The sequence below is a fragment of the Pteropus alecto genome, unplaced genomic scaffold, assembly GCF_000325575.1.
Source record: "Pteropus alecto unplaced genomic scaffold, ASM32557v1 scaffold15, whole genome shotgun sequence".
In the NCBI taxonomy this organism is placed as follows: domain Eukaryota; kingdom Metazoa; phylum Chordata; class Mammalia; order Chiroptera; family Pteropodidae; genus Pteropus; species Pteropus alecto.
Genome location: NW_006436286.1, coordinates 2,412,823 through 2,424,097, shown reverse-complemented (window position 1 = coordinate 2,424,097; position 11,275 = coordinate 2,412,823). Strand labels below are relative to the sequence as shown.

The 11,275-nt window shown below is 51.2% G+C and overlaps 1 non-coding gene and 1 pseudogene across 1 annotated transcript; one reads left to right on the top strand and one right to left on the bottom strand.

Moving 5' to 3' along the window:
• Positions 1 to 3,258: 3,258 nt before the first annotated feature.
• TRNAL-UAG lies at positions 3,259 to 3,340 on the bottom strand. The gene has a single exon. It is a non-coding gene; the product is annotated as a tRNA-Leu (tRNA).
• A 2,794-nt stretch (positions 3,341 to 6,134) lies between these two features.
• On the top strand, positions 6,135 to 6,253 carry LOC112480288 (annotated as a pseudogene).
• Positions 6,254 to 11,275: the final 5,022 nt, after the last annotated feature.

Genomic DNA, 11,275 nt, shown 5'->3' with positions numbered 1-11,275 from the left:
CTGTCCGGCCCCCGGGGTTAAGGCGCACACCCCCGGCCCCGCCCCCGCCCTGGCTCCACCCCCTCTCCAGCCACGCCTCCTCGGGGCGTCCCCCGGGCCTGGCCCATGCGGTCTCTAGGGGCTAGCGCAGGCTGGGGTGACGGCTGCAGAGTTTTCGCTGTCCGCTGCAGCCCCTGAAGGGACCGACACTGGGCCCTCCTCGCGGCCCGAGCGTCTCCGGGCTTGACCTTGGATTAGACCCATTCTAGGAGCGTTGCGTTCGATCCTCTCCTACCCTAGTGTCTGGCAGGTCTCCTTGTGTGTTGACAGCCAGGGTTGGAGGGACACCCGAGACCCACGCTTCTGCCCAACCCAACCTTGCCTTTGGGGGCTTCTGGTTTACGAGTCTGGGGGTGACTCAGCATAGTAAACACAGGTTTCTGTACCAGCAGCGACATCAGAAAAGCAAAAAAAGAAAAACACTTTTTGAAGAATTGAACGTCTCGAAAAAGTACCAGTATAGTTATAAAGGGGAGATTTAGAATTTGGTTGGTCATATTTTGTAATTTAGTATTGCTTCTGTTTGTTAATGAGGGGCGGTGGTGATCACCGTAATCTTTGATGTTTAAGCCCACGATATTTCTTAATCCAGCCCTGCTTTCCACAGAAACAGCGCCTCCCTATCGTCTCGGTATTGATTATGGATGATACCAAGATGAGTGTGTAAATACATCCGTGTGTGTATCATAAAATGCACATGTGGAACTGGCCGATTAAACTAAGGATCCTCCTGGTAAAGACAAAAACCATCAGAAACCATCATTAACCTGTGGCGGGGGAGGGGAAGTGTTCGTCGGAGCCCACCATTGCGGGATGTGGGAGTCCATCGCCTGTGTGTCCCTCTCTGCTGAGCAATGAAGCTTGTGAAGCAGCTAAAAGGTGTATGCTCCTCTTTGCTAGGCTGAATCGCATGGGGGTGTATCATTTTTTAAAGCTCAGTAGTGCTTCTTATGTCTGTTGAGCGCTGGACAGTCTGAAAGGGCTTTTGCCTGTATACATTTATTGAATTATTAGGGCCTCCCTTACGGTAGGGTTTATTCTCATTTTACAGATGAGGAGACTGGGGTTGTGGCTAACTTCAGAAAGGGGAGAAGGGTGAGGATTGCTGCTCTTCTGCACCCTTGCCATGCTAGGGCTGCGGTGGAGCTGTGGGGTCCCCCTTCTTCGCAGGCGCCGGAAGTTAGGCACCGGAAGTCCGTGGGCTCCCTTTTTTCTCAGCAGCACGCTTGCGTCTAAACTCACCTCCGCTGACTTTCCTCTGTCCACCAATCCTGGGAAACCTGTTCTTAGGGCAGTGAAAACAGGCTTCCCCTGTTCACATAAACTTCTAGATCTTTTCTCTACTGCTGGACCTCAGCTTTTGAAACCCCAAAGCAGAATCCACTCCTTTGTTTTCTGGATTTCTCTAAGTCGCCTCTTCTTCCCTGAGGCTCTCAAAGTAGTATGAATGGCTAAACCTTGGGCACGGGGACAGTGCGGGTCACTATGCCAAGAAAGCCTCCATCGTCTAAGTGTCTTTACCCAGTGGGAAAGGAGATGACACCTCCACCCAACAAACAGAGTCCCCATGAGCATTTTAAAGGTCGCCCAGATAACTAGCCTGCCTCGAGGTTTTGAAGGGACAAGTAGGAGGCGATCGTAGCTTACCAAACAGAAGCATCATCAATGCGGAAAACAGAGTTGTCACCGTGGGCAGCCCAAAGTGATACAGACAATCAGAAGAGACCATCAAGATACATTCATGAACGTTCCATTATGGGCGCTGAAGCTGTTGCCTGTTGTAAACCCATGCCAGGTGTCTAAAGCATCCTCCAGCCTCTCATTTTAAACGTATCCTCCCTTGACTCCCCATTTCTCCCCCTCAGAATCAAATTTCGTGATCGGTTGTTCACAACTCATTTCTTTTAAACCCATTCCGAAACGGGTTTAATCAAGGTCATCAATGACCTTGTCCCTAAGTCATAAATCCAGTGGCGATTTTTTCAGCCAAGCCTCTTAGCAGAATTCGACCCTATTGGCTACTCCTGACACGTTTTCCACCTGTGTCTCCGTCTCCCTCACTGGCTTCTCTTCCATTGTCCTCCCCTTATGCCTCAGGACTCTGTCTCGGCCCCTCTAATCCCTCTGTGACTCTTCGCGGGTGAGCTCATCCACTTCCATGGCCTCTGTCTCCAGTGCCTCCTAAGTGTCTGTGGTGTTTGCTCAGTAACCACCAGACTTCTACATCCAACCTAAGTCTAAAGCCTCACCTTGGCGTCCACGGCCTTCGGAGCCTCCTCTTGCTTGTCATGCACTGCTGCTCTCCGTCCAGCTGCCCTGAACTGCCATCACGGCACCTGACTCACCAGGCTCTCCTTTGCACCCAGGACTTTCCACATGCGGGTCCCTCTTCCTGGAGCTCCCCTCTCCCCCCTTCACTGGGCTAATCTGTCAACTTTGTTCCCAGCTAAATGTCACCTCTTCCACGGATCCTGGGCCAGGTTAGCATGTGGCACTGCAGAACGGCCCTCAGAGGCGAGATTAAGGAAATAACAATGAGTATAAGTCTGAGTGCGGACACGGCTGCCTTGTTTGTTCTGTCGCCTCGGGACTTGCTTGGTTTCCGGCCCTTGGTAGGCCGTTTGTGAATAGTTGTTGAATAAATAAATAAGCGAGGGGCCCCCAAACCTAGACTGAAAACCAAGCAGGAGGTGGGTCAATGAAGCTGGGACCTCAAGGTTAATACCCCCACGTGAGGCAGACCCCCTGATAACCCAGCCCATCCACAGGGACAGCCGACACCGTTTCTGCCAAAAGGGTTCTGGAGTCAGCGAGAGCTCCCCGAGGTACACAGAGCGTGACAGAAAGAGACCCCCCTAACTCAGGTCACCATTACAATCACCCCCACCCACCTTTTGCCCCTGGGAAGTAAAGAGGCCCGCTCCTTGTGGCCTGAGACTTCGAAGCATTAAATTAAAGACGCAGGCAGAACTTTTCAAAGTATCTCAGATGCTTTCTCCTGGACATAGGATGTTTTATTTTTCTTAGGTAGCAGGATTGGTTGGTTTGTGTACCAGGCCAGAGAGAGAGAGAGGGCCTGCGCTGTAGTTTCCCCGCCTCCCCCAATCCCATTTAAAAAAAAGGAGAGCGTCAGAAAGTGGAAGAAGGAAGATGGACTGGAGAGAATAACACCGAGAGGTTGAAGAATTGAAAGACGGAAAAGTGAAGCCATCAAGGGTGTGGCAGCGGTGGGATTCGAACCCACGCCATCGAAATGACTGGAGCCTAAATCCAGCGCCTTAGACCACTCGGCCACGCTACCTCCCGGAGGCTGGTTTCGCCATTGAGACTCTATTAGTGTAATGACGCAGCGCGGCACGTTCCGTGGACCCGCCCCTGTGGATGTGCGCATGCCCGATGCTGGCCCTCTCCGCGGCCCCGCCCCTGTGGATGTGCGCATGCCCGATGCTGGCACTCTCCGCGGGCCCCGCCCCTGTGGATGTGCGCATGCCGGATGCCGGCTTTTGAGCGTCGGGCTCCCATGGGCGTCGCGGGGTCACAGTACTCTGGCGACCTACCGCCGTAACTACAGTCGGAACGCAGCGTTAAAAAGCAGGGGAGAGTCCCTGGACGTTAAACATTAATGTTCCGTCTTCAGGTATGTGTGCCTCTGGACTTCTGCCGGCGTGGCACGCCGCCTGCGGCCACCTGGGGGCGTCGCCGCTCCTCCCGCGGGGGCCCGGCCGGGTCCCCAACCTGCGGGCTGTGCACCCCCGCCTCCGTCGCCTATGTGTCCGTCCGCAGAACACACACAACTGGCCTCCACTTCCGCCTCCTGGCAGCGTTAGCAGTTTGCACATCTGCTTCCAGCATTCTCAGACGACAAATGAACGCTGCAGAGTCGCGTCCCCTTCGCCGTCCCCACGTGCTCTTCCCCTACCTCCCCCCTGCCCTCGCCCCACCCTCCTCGGGAGTTTCAATTTCTCTTTAGTCCGCTCTACTTTTTTCTAATTCCACATATGCACAGACTTACCCACTTCCGTGCACGTTTAAGGATAATGAAAAGCCAGCATGATAACGATAGGTGAGTGGGTGTGGTTGGCTGCATAACGCCCCCTACGCCCAAGATGCCCACATCCAAATCCCCAGAACCCGTGAACAAAAGGGACTTTGCAGACGTGATTAAGTTGGGATCCCGAGGTGGAGAGAGTATCCTGAGTTGTCCAGGTGGTCCCAACGTCATCACAAGGGTCTTTATAAGAGAGGCAGGATTAGAGACCCCGTGAGGACGGGAACAGGTCCAGTGGTGCAGCCACGAGCCGGGGAATGCGGGCGGCCTCTAGAGGCTGGAAAAGGTCACGGATCCTATTCTTCGCCAGAACCTCAAAAAGGAACACGAGGTGCCTGACAGCTTGATTTTAGGACTTCTGACCTCCAGAACTGTAAGAGAGCTGGTTTTTTGTTGTTGTTGTTTGTTGTTTTCTGAGCCACTAAATTTGTGTGATTTGTTAGAGCAGCAACAGAAACCACTACAATGGGTAAACCCACTGGCGGGGGACTGTTGCGGAGATGGTTTGGAAGAAGAGTCGGAGTCTGGAAATGTGTAACTTACATGGATAAAGGAGAGGAGGATGGACAATCCTGGCCACCCGACCCCTGTCTCCATGGCCTTTTATTAAGTTTCACAACAATGCTGGCTTTGTAATTTAACAATAGTTACTCGCAGGTCAGCAAATAGGAGCTACAGCCAACTCCCAGATTCCGCCTCAAAGCCACTTCCGTGTTCTCAGCTGCTTCCTCTCAAGTATCTTTTTCTTATCCTTAAAGTATCTTTTTCTTATCCTTAAAGTATCTTTTTCTTATCCTCTCAAGTATCTTTTTCTAGTCCCTAGAGCAAGAAGTCTCGGAATCGGTCAGGCGTGTGCGCCCTCCCTGCAATGTGTCCTTGTGTGCAAGTCCACATCTTCTTCCATTGTTCTCGTTGCTCCAAGCACCAGACATCCTGCCAGGAACATTCTGTACCGCAGGCGTCTCTGACAACAGGGAACCCCGCAGCCTTTACCTGAGGCTTTACCGGCTATGTCTCCTTAGGAAAGCCCCTTTTCTCTGAGCCTCAGTCTCTCGTCCTTGTAAGAGGGTGATCATATCAGCACCCACCACACAGAATTTGCCATGAGAATTAGATTCATTCATTCTGCAAATATTTCTTGAGCTCCTACCATCATGTATCAGGCACTGTTCCGGAGGGCAGGCCGTGGTGTCTTGTTCACCCAGTGCTGTATCGCCAGGACCTAGAACCGCGTTGGCGGCAAGGCTTTTCCCTGAACCAGTGGTTCTGCATCCTTGGTTAAGGTCACTCCATCTTGCTGTGTGGACTTGGACCAAGCGAGAAGCGCAGGTTTCTGGCTGGAGCCGCCCACCACGGCGGCGGCGAGCGGAACTTTCACCCGGAAGCAGCCGGACTGCGATCTGATCTGGAAGCTCACCCCCTGCGGGCCCCACGGAGGAAGAAGAGGCCTCTCCGGGTAGTCAGTCCCGCCGGGTGACTCGGCCTTCTTCAGTAGTCAGCCATTTGCAGCAGCCGCCCCACCCCTCCCGAGGCTCTGTCTGATAAGTGAATTCAGGTAGACATTTACCTGCACCTGCCAGGCCCAGGCAGGCAGAAAGCAGGTCTTCTGGGAGAACGAGAGCTGTTCCTGGAATTCTCAGAACCCTCACGGCAGAGGCTTCGCCCGCGGAACAAAGATCCAGGGGAAGCGAGGCGGAGAGCTCATCTGCCCCCCTTCCCAGCGCTTCCTCCCGGCCCAGCGGGATGACTCAGCTTCTCCTGTTTTGTGCCTTCCAAGGCGTCTCCTCTGCAGAGCTGGCCCTGCCGGACAGGGGTGGGGAGGCCACAGTAACCAGAGCAACTGGGCTCTGTTTAGTTTTTGTTCTTTTTTTTTTTAAGTGACATTTAAAAATAACTTTTGCAAAAGTAATACATGTACCTTGTTGAAACCCAAGCGAAGAAAGAAAAGCACAAACGAGAAAATAAAATCGCCTTTCATTTCTCCACCCGGCGAAACTCAGCACTTTGGTGAAGGAAGATATTGTTGACGTTTTAAATTTGGAATGTAGTTTATGGCCACGCCACCCTGAGCAAGCCCGATCTCGTCTGATCTCGGAAGCTAAGCAGGGTCAGGACTGGTCAGTCCTTGGATGGGAGACCACCAAGGAAGACCAGGTGCTGTAGGCGTAAAAACTAAAAAATAAGGGATTGTAAGCTGACAAGGTCCTTGCAGTCTGTGAGGTCAACCAAGGGTTGTGTCACCTAAAAAAATAAAAATTAAAAATTAAAAAATTAAAAATAAATTTGAAATGTAATGCACACTCAGTATGAATTTTTCCCAAATGTCCAATCATATATGTAAAGTCACAGAGAAACTCTCTTCCTGACCCCCACCCCCCTTTATGCCTGTACCCCACAGCTCAGAAGTGACGGCTGTGAGGACACACCACTTAGCCGCAGCCCTCCGGCCCTCCTTCTCCGCAGGTGGAACCAGAGGCTCGAACCGGCCCCACCCGAACCCTGGGGCTTGCCTCGCATGAGGGCAAGGGAGGAATGCACTGCCCACATGCAGAGGACAGACTGTTATGTGATGTGACGGTGACCACTGCCAGCCCCTCGGCCCCTTGTGCTGTAGAGCAGAACAGAGGTCACTTCCTCTAAGTCCCCTGGAGGCTGAGGGACCCCTTCCCTCCTGGCTCACAGTGTGCTGGTTTGCGCTGTTCCTGAGACAGCCCGTTGTCCCTCCCCAGGCTAGCATGTAAGGCGCTTCCACTTACCTGGGGCAGGTCACGCCCTAGTACTCCACGCACCCTGCCCTGTCCTCTGTAATCCTTGGGGCCTGCCACGCGGTGTGGCACATATGCACGTCACCGTCCGCCTCCCAAGATGCATGTCTCACATGTGAGTCCCCTGCTAAACTCGGAATGACGGTGAAGTTGTCGCCCCCTTTCTCTGGTCTCTCGGCCCTGGGGAATCTTACGTAACCCCGCAAGACAGACGAGTGGTCATTTCACAGTGTTCCCGAGTCTTCCTGTAGCTACAGGTGGGCCATCGGGACGGCTCTGTGAAGGGCTTTATTTCTCATGCCCCATAGGCTCGGAACCTTCTGGGCCAAGGAGGTGAGCCGAGGACGAGTGGGCGAGTGCTACCAGGTACCAGACGTTATTTAACGTGCTTGACCAGGTCAGGACAACGCCCGGCCGGCTGTCCTGGGGAAGGACAATGGCCAGATCTAGGAACCAGCACGTAGGAGGAGGTGGGGGAGGGGTGCGGCTTCATGTCAGAATGAACACCGGTTTTGATCACAGTCTTGAAGGGGGCTCTGCAGGAAGACGCCCCCATCCTGGCCCAGGTCCAGCCCACTAGACAGACAGCAGGCACATCATGGAACAGTCTCTCCTCAACTTCTAGACGTTTCATGGAAATCGTACGATATGTTTCCTTTTATGTGTGGCTCCTAACACTTAGCATGTTTTTAAGGTTGATCCATGTTGTATGTATCAAGTATCAGTGTTTCATGCCTTTTCATTGCCAAGTAATATTCCACCGTATGTATATACCACATTTTAATCATCCATTCTTCTGTTGACGGACATTTGTGGTGTTTGCACCTTTTGGTTTATAATGAATAATGCTGCTATGAATATTTGTGTATAGCTTTTTGTGTGGAAGTATGTTTTCATTTCTTTTGTGTATATACCTGGAGATGGAATCGCTAGGACATGTTTAATTTTTTGGAGGCGCTGCCAAACTTTTCCACTCCTGCCAGCAGCGTGTGAAAGTTTCATTTTCTCCACATTCTTGTCAACATTTTTTATGATCTGACTTTTTCATTATAGCCATCCTAGTGGGTGTGGTTTTGATTTGCATCTTTTTAATGGCTATTGAGTATCTTTTCATGTGCTCATTGGTCATTTGCATATCTTCTCTGAAGAACTGTTCAAATCTTTTGCCCATTTTAAAAAGTGGGTTATTTATCTTTTCACTAAGAGTGGTAAGAGCTTTTTATATATTTTAGCTCCAAATCCCTTATCAGACAGGATTTGTGAATATTTTCTCCCATTCTCTGAGTTGTCTTTTCACTTTCTTGATGTTATCTTTTGCATCCTGTGGGTTGAGGCCCGTGGAGGGACGGGGAAAACTCAAACCCCTGTGGGCAGGGAGAGGGATTTTTCTCATAGGGGTGGGCCTTTTGTCCATCCGAGCTTGAAGAGGTGGTGTTTGTCCATGTGACAGAAGGGGGGGCAGGCTTCAAGAGAAGGGAGCAAGGCTTGGGACTGGACTGTGCCAGCAAAGGGTGCCCTGTGCAGGGTCTTTTTTTCTCCAACGTTATACTGTAACGTCGAAGGTATAATTTTTTTTCCTCCTATATTTAATTCTCTTTAGTTACCCCCACACTCTTCAATAAAGTCTGAACAGTTTTGCATGATGGTCAAAGGAGGTGATGAAGGACCCAGCACAAACCGAGAATGACCTGATCCACATCTCCTTGCTGAGGCCACCCAGGGCACCTATCTTCCGAAAGCTACTGGAGGTGACGCCTGCTCCTCCTGAGCTCCGCTCAGATGCCACTTCTCCAGAGGAGCCTTCCTGATCAGGTTTGCCTTCGTGATCTCACATTGCCCCCACGCTTCCCACTCAGCGCTCCTCACAGTTTACAGTGGTGTGGAGTGACTGTTTGAGACATTTCTGTTTTCCGTTTTCCTACCATTAGTTCTCTTAAGGCAGGCCTTGCCCCAACCCCTAGCATGATACGTGGCACATAATAGGAGCTTAATAAATATTTGCCATAAGAATAAAAGCCCAGAAACCCTAACTTACTTCCTACCAGCTCAATGACTCTGCTGTTAAAGACCCAGAGTCGTATCTCATTGGCCTGGCTTGGGTCACGTGCTCATCCCAGGATCAATCACTGGTGCTAAAGGGATGGAATATGCTGATTGGCCAGGTCTGGCCGCACGTCGACTCTTGGAGCCCAGGACACAGAGAGGGCTATTCACATGAACTGAGAATGGGGTTTGGGGTGGGGGGCTGGTTCCCTAAAGACAGATCAAGATGCTTGTGCAAGGAAGGGGACACTTGCTGGGCAGATAAAAATTACAGAGGCTCACAGAAGTTAAATAAGTTGCCCAAGGCCACGAGGCTATAAGGAGAGCAGTCTTCTTTTTGGGGGTGGGGGCTGTTTGGTCTGGTTTGGGGTTTGGACAGACTAGCTTAGACTCTTTGTTTCATTTCCATTTTCCCGTGGTCAGAATTTCAGATGTGATTCTGGCTTTTACCAAAAGCCAGAGAAGTTTTCTCAAGTTGACCAAAAGAGCCGACACTTCAAAACAAAATAGTATCTTCTAGATTTTGTATTTTCCAAACTTCGTAGCACAGAGGCTAAACAGTAAAAGTCAGTGATGGGTTTCAGGGCCATGTCTCGTTTTTCTTTTCATCCCACCGCCACCTTATGAGACGCTGCCTGTTTGGTAGTCCACCTCAGCACGCCTCGTACACTTGAACCCATGCCCTGGTGAGGTTAAGAACTTCGCTGTCCCAGGGGAATCCAAAGTTTTGAGAGGCCTCAAAAACTGAAGAGTCAGGGAAGGACACTCGAGGGGCCTGCATATACCCAGATCTGGGTTAAACCATGGCTCTGCCACTGACTGACTGTGTAACCTTGGGGAGGTCGCTTAATCTGCCTCAGTCTCCCTGTGTATGAAGTGGGGGCAGTAGGAGGGATGTGATGAGAGTTCAGAGAGGATGCCTGTGAAGCATCAGCACAGTGCCTTGCGCAGAGGGAATGCCCCGCAATCATCAGCTCTTACTGCTTCCCCCCAAAGGCACGTCAGCAGGCACTGCATATGGCAGGTGGCTCTTCACCACAACTGGTGTTGAGGAGCAAATGGGGCAACAGATAGGAGTCCATCTTTGTTAGGAAAAACGTAAATGCAGTTGACCCTTGAACAAAGCGAGGGCTGGGGTGCCGACCCCAAGGCAGTCGGAAATCCACTATCCCTTTTGACTCCCCCAAAACTCAGGTTGTCCCTTGGCATCTGGGGGTGATTGGTTCCAGGACTCCCACGGACACCGAAAGCCACAGATGCTCAAATCCCCTATATAAAATGGCGAGGATCAGTGTGTACGGCTGGCCTTCCACACCCACGGATTTCCAACCACAGGTCAAAAAGAGTCCGATATTCACCGAAAAAACACCTGTGTCTAAGTGGATCCGCACAGATCAAACCGTAGTGTTCACGGGGCAGCGGTATCTCCCATGCATACCCAAGTGAGGGTATCACTCTGTGTCTGGTCTGCCTGCACCTGTGGTTGTGGGTTTGCTGGGGCTCACCTTGACACAGCCTCAGCCTGGCCCCTGACTCCACAGGAGACCTGGTTACACACTGCTCCAGCCCAGGGATGCTCGGACTGAGGACTCTGGGTAGAGGGAGGGAGACAGTGCCCCCGCTGGCAGTCTTCCCCACCCCCCTCTCCTGCAGGGTCCTTCAAATTTACCTCCCCTCTTACTGCAGAGTAACGTGGCCAGCCCCAGACCTGTAGGAGCCCCGAAGTAGAGATGCCCTTTGCCAAGAGGACCACCTTAGAAATCTTTTGGGCATGTCTGTCTCTATAAGCTTGTTTTATGATCTGTAAAATAGAATGAAACCTACCTCATAGGGTTGGTGAAGTGAGATAAATCGCTCAATAAATGTCCTCACTATTATTTATAAGATTTGTGCAATTTCTAAAATTTCACCAGAAAATAATCTGGAAGGGTATGATATAAAAATGTGCACAGTAGTTATCATTATCATTTCCTTTTTTTTTTTTTAATACTTTTTCATATTTATCTGTTTATTCCACGGGTATTTATTGTGTCAGGCCCTGTGCTAGGAGGTAGGAAGACAGTAGTGTCCTAGACAGGTAAAGATGTCTAGAAGGGATATTAATGAAATGATGACAAATAATTGCAATTGTCATAAGTGCCTAAGTTTTTAAAAACAAATCGGGGTGGGGGGGAGCAAAATCCTATAACAAATATTCTCAAATTATGCATGGAAATTTACACAGACAGTGAGATGGGATCGCTAGTGGTTTGGGGAAGGAACTAGGCAGGCAGCAGACGCAGAATGGGAAGACGGGTGGAGGGCGCAGGGCGCCCCGCGGCGGGTGGGTGCTGGGCCCGCCGCAGACGTTAGGACCGGGCGCGCGGTGTTCAGCTGACTT